Source organism: Callithrix jacchus, chromosome 6 (genome assembly GCF_049354715.1).
Source record: "Callithrix jacchus isolate 240 chromosome 6, calJac240_pri, whole genome shotgun sequence".
Lineage (NCBI taxonomy): Eukaryota > Metazoa > Chordata > Mammalia > Primates > Cebidae > Callithrix > Callithrix jacchus.
In genome coordinates, this window is record NC_133507.1 from 162,093,382 (window position 1) to 162,098,740 (window position 5,359).

Genomic DNA, 5,359 nt, shown 5'->3' on the forward strand with positions numbered 1-5,359 from the left:
CTGGTTAGCTTCAGGACGGGGGCTGGTCACCAGAAAGATTAAGCCATAAGGAAAATCTCAGAACTCTCAGTCCCACCCCCTCACCCTCGGGGGAGGGGAGAGGCTGACGACTGAGCAGCGGGTCAGGCTGTGTGATGAGGAGCCACGTCCAAACGCTGGTGTCCTCCCTCAGTTTATGCGTTGGAGCTGAGCAGCGGGTCAGGCTGTGTGATGAGGAGCCACGTCCAAACGCTGGTGTCCTCCCTCAGTTTATGCGTTGGAGCTTAATCCCCAGTGTGACAATATGAAGAGGTGGGGCCCTTCGAAGGTGACTGAGTCACGAGGATGGAGCTCTCACGAACAGAATTAGTGCCCTTGTTAAAGAGCTTCAGGAGCCCCTTCTGCCCTCCGCCAGGGGAGGGCCCTCACGGAGGGCACCATCCACGAGGAACAGGCCCTCATCAGACGCCGTATCTGCCGGTGCTTTGGTCCTGGACCTCCCAGCCTCCAGAATGATGAGCAGTCAATTTTTGTTGTGTATCAATTATCCCATCTGAGGTGTTCTGTTTTAGCAGCCAGAACAGACCAGCACAGGAAGTCTTCATAAAAATCCCTGAAGGATAGGGTCTGCAGAGCTTCTGGGCTGGTGCACACACCCATGTGCCAGGAAGGCGGTGCCCCAACTCCACAGGAACAGAGGTGTCCCCTATGGCTGTGCTGAGGTGCTGGATCGGAGAAGTAAAGAGTCAGGACACAGAAGGTCTGGGAAAGACAGCTGGGCTCGGGGGCCACGCCACTTACAGGCAGAGACAGGCGAGGCCTGAACGTCCAGAAGCCTCTGTATTTATTAGGTGTAGGTCAGGGGAAGGGTAGTGAGTGAGGCCACCTTCAAGCACAGTGATAGGGTCAAGACATTCATGTGAGCGATAAGCAAGGGGTCCACCCCCATTAGGTCACTGAGGCATGGAGGTGGGCCATGCGCAGTGAAGAGGGTGCACTGTGCAATAACTCTTGTCTAGGGGCAGGCTACTTCTAAGGGGTTCTATAGGAGGATGCTTTGAGCAGCAACGGAGCTGACAAGGTACACAGCCACCTGCTGACGGCTTCCAGTGATTTCTATAGGAGGACGCTCTGAGCAGCACAGTATCTAGAGAGCTGACAAGTTACACAGTCACCAAGGCGCGGTTATACTGGTGGGGTTTTAAGCCTTTGGATGCTTGTGGGATTGCCAGTCTGAGGGCAGCCGTCCACAAGAACTGGCCGCAAGGTCCTACGACTCCCGTATCAGGAGGCGTGGCTCTTCCTCCAAGCCTGCCACACAGCGGGTATCTTTACAGTACTGAACGCTGCCGCCTGGGCCAAAGATTCTTGTCCTGGTATAACTGCTTTGCCCTCAAATCGTGCTCTGCACCGTGTCTGCTCTAGACATTCCTCTGACTATACGCAAGATATGCTCATATATGTATAGCTGTTCATCCCTTAATTCATGCTCTGCACTGTGTCTGCTCTAGACATTCCTCAGACTATGAACGAAGACACAATTTTATATGTATATAGGGAAATAACTGAGAAGTAAGATATTCTTCAGGCACTAATTCTATAAACTAATATAAGATTGTATATGAAGGGTTATATAAAGGAAACGACTGAGTAGTAACACTATAAACTGAGACATTCTTCAGACACTAATTGTGCTGGGATCGGCTTAGCTCTCCTCCTTCAGTGCCCAGATCGGGGGGTTACCCACAGCCTGTGTCCCTCCCCAGGTGGCCATTCACTTGTGTCCCTTACAGGTCCTCTATGGTCATCCAGTACATGCAAGTGTTTCTCTGAATTCTGTGGCCTGTCAGGAAATTGCTGAGCCTGAGGAGAGGGTCCTGAAGCCTCTGATTTGTAGCCAAGTTGAACAACAAGTGTGGGTAACCTGGGACCCGCTACTTTCTTTTTTTTTGAGGCGGAGTTTCCCTCTTGCTGCCCAGGCACAATCTCGGCTCACCACAACCTCCACCTCCTGGGTTCAAGTGATTCTCCTGCCTCAGCCTCCTGAGTAGCTGGGACTACAGGCATGCACCACCATGCCCGGCTAATTTTGTATTTTTAGTAGAGATGGGGTTTCACCCCGTGCGGGTCAGGCTGCTCTCAAACTCCTGACCTCAGGTGATATGCCTGCCTCAGCCTCCCAACGTGCTGAGATTGCAGGTGTGAGCCACCGTGTCTGGCCAGGACCCACTACCTTCAACGGGCATCTGAAGTGGACAATCTTGACAGGCAAAGTCCTAACCGATGGGGTCTACACTAATTGGCGGTAATTGGTGTCATCACCTAAATTGTAGGACACCCAGCTGGCATAAGAAGAGTTGGATAACGGGAAGGTGTGGGGAAAACAATCATCACACTTGGTATCAGAAGTGTTCCGGACAGGGAAGAGACAGCTGGTTTTTTCTATTTAAATAGAGGGTTAAAATATTGGAATGGAAGAAACAAAATTATCGTTTGTAGATGATATAATCATCTATCTAGAAAACTTAAGGGATGAGTGACAAGCTATAGGGAACAATAAGTTAGGAGCTCTCATTATTAAAAAGTAAAAAAAAAAAAAGTAGATGTTGGCATGGACGTGGTAAAAGGGAATGCTTTAGCCGTGGCTGATGGGAATGCAAATCAGTACAACCGCTGTGGAAAACAGCACGGAGAATTCTCAGACAGCGAAAAGTAGAACTACCATTCAATCCAGCAATCCCGCCACAGGATGTGTACTCAGAAGAAAGTCGTTACTTATCTTTAAAAAAAACTACCAATATGCACAACTCCAAAGATAGGAGTCAACCCAAGAGCCTGTCGGCTGAGAGGATGGAGAACGCGCGGTGTACATAACCACGGGGTAGTTCCCAACCAGGAAATGGGCGCATCGGCTGAGAGGACGGAGAACGTGCGGTGCACATAACCACGGGGTAGTTCCCAACCAGGAAATGAGAGGAATAGTGCCTTTTGCAGCAAGTTGGATGGCACTAGAGGCCATCCACCCTAAGGGAAGTAAGTCAGGAATGGAAAACCAGATACCGCACGTATCTGCTTCTCACTTATAAGCGGAAGCTAAGCTATGGGTACACGGAGGCATACCGAGTGTTATAAAGGGCACTGGAGACCCGGAAGCGGGGAGGATGACAGTGAGGCACACGATGAAAAACCACGTATCGGATACAATGTTCACTTTTCAGGTGAGGAGTTCACCGAAAGCCCAGACTTCACCACTGTACAATTCAGCCATGTAACCAAAAACCACCTGTAGGTCAGGCACCGTGGCTCACGTCTCTAATCCCAGCACTTTGGGAGGCCGAGGTGGGTGGATCACGAGGTCGAGAGATCGAGATCATCCTGGTCAACATGGTGAAACCCCGTCTCTACTAAAAACACAAAAAATCAGCTGGGCACGGTGGCGCGTGCCTGTAATCCCAGCTACTCGGGAGGCTGAGGCAGGAGAATTGCCTGAACCCAGGAGGCAGAGGTTGCAGTGAGCCGAGATCACGCCATTGCACTCCAGCCTGGGTAACAAGAGCGAAACTCAGTCTCAAAAAAAAAAAAGAAAAGAAAAATTATCACCAAGAAGGCAACTGTTTCCACAAAAAACAAAGACCAGTTAGAACCTATTATGGAGGAGTCCAATAATTAATAGCAATCAAAAATTGCTAGAATATGTACATAAAGAATACATAAAACAAAAATAAGAACAAATAGAATGCCAGAAAATAGCAATACATGTGCAGTTTTCTCACTCATAAGGAAATGATACAGAGAAGTTTGAAACTCCACTGAAAAGTAGTAAATTAGTGGAAAAGCACAGCCTATTTTTGGAAGAGGCGATCATTGTAGAAAGAGCTAGTTTTCTCTAAACTGAAACTACACATTCCATGCAATTAAAATAGCAACAGCGGTTCACATGGAAACACCAACATGCAAGACTAATCAGGAAATATGTTAAAAAGAAGACTGAGGAGAGTCGGCCCTGAGACACTAAAACATGTTACAAAATCTCATAATTAAAAAGATAACAGTGCTGAAGAAGAAACAGATCAAAATTTTATGATAAAAGGTGTCCTTTCAAATAATTTTGGGGAATAGATGTTTTAATAACTGATGTCAGATACTGTAGGAAAATACAGCGCTGGATCCTCCCCCCCACCCCCACACCTGACACGTGAGTGACATCAAGATAAATTACCGATGGAATCAACATTAGTTTGTGAACACAAAACCTTAGGAGCTGGGGTGGCCGCGTGCAGTGTCCTGGAGTGGAGAAGGAGTGGCACATCAGCCGAGCCCTCTGAAAAGATAAGGACTCCACACAACCCCGGCATCTCTATGGCCCAACACCATAAGCCAAAGTGAAAACCGTTTCCACACTCAGGAAGATGCAGGGAATGGCCTGCCACTTAAGGTGCTCTGCAAACCAGCAGCAGGCAATCTGAGTGATGACCCCAGACGTGGGTGGAGACTTCAAAGGGACAGTTTACAGAAGGAAAAACAGAAAGAGAATGGGCCAACAGCAGGGGGAAACACCGCCGCAGTTAAAGAAGTGCACAGCAAAACAGTGGGGTTGGTTTTTGACCTATCAAATCAAAATGTCTGATGACGTCCAGGGTGCCCAGGCCACGGGAAAACGAGCCCTTCTGTGCCATGGAGGTGGAAGTCTTGGTGGTTGAAGTCGTGGCGGTGGAAGTTGTGGCAGTGGACATCGTGGAGGGTGGAAGGTGTGGTGGTGGAAGTCGTGGCGGTGGAAGTCGTGGCGGTGGAAGTCGTGGCGGTGGACATCGTGGCGGTGGAAGTCGTGGCGGTGGAAGTCGTGGCGGTGGAAGTCGTGGCAGTGGAAGTCATGGTGGTGGACATCGTGGCGGTGGAAGTCGTGGCGGTGGAAGTCATGGTGGTGGACATCGTGGAGGGTGGAAGGTGTGGTGGTGGAAGTCGTGGCGGTGGAAGTCGTGGCAGTGGAAGTCATGGTGGTGGACATCGTGGCGGTGGAAGTCGTGGCGGTGGAAGTCGTGGCGGTGGAAGTCGTGGCAGTGGAAGTCGTGGTGGTGGACATCGTGGCGGTGGAAGTCATTGCAGTGTCCAGGGCAGCTAGGGCAATGTTTCTGGTTAGCAGTCTGTCAAAATGCACCTGGGTTAACATGCTGCTACCCTCACTTCAGCAATTCCATGGCTAGAAATTTGCCTGTGGTATACACACACACAAAACTTTGCCAACGTAAACAGGCAAGAATACGGACCACAACATGGATTTTAAAACGACGTAATTGGCCAGGCGCAGTGGCTCATGCCTGTAATCCCAGCACTTTGGGAGGCCTAGGCGGGTGATCACCTGAGGTCAGGAGTTTGAGAGCAA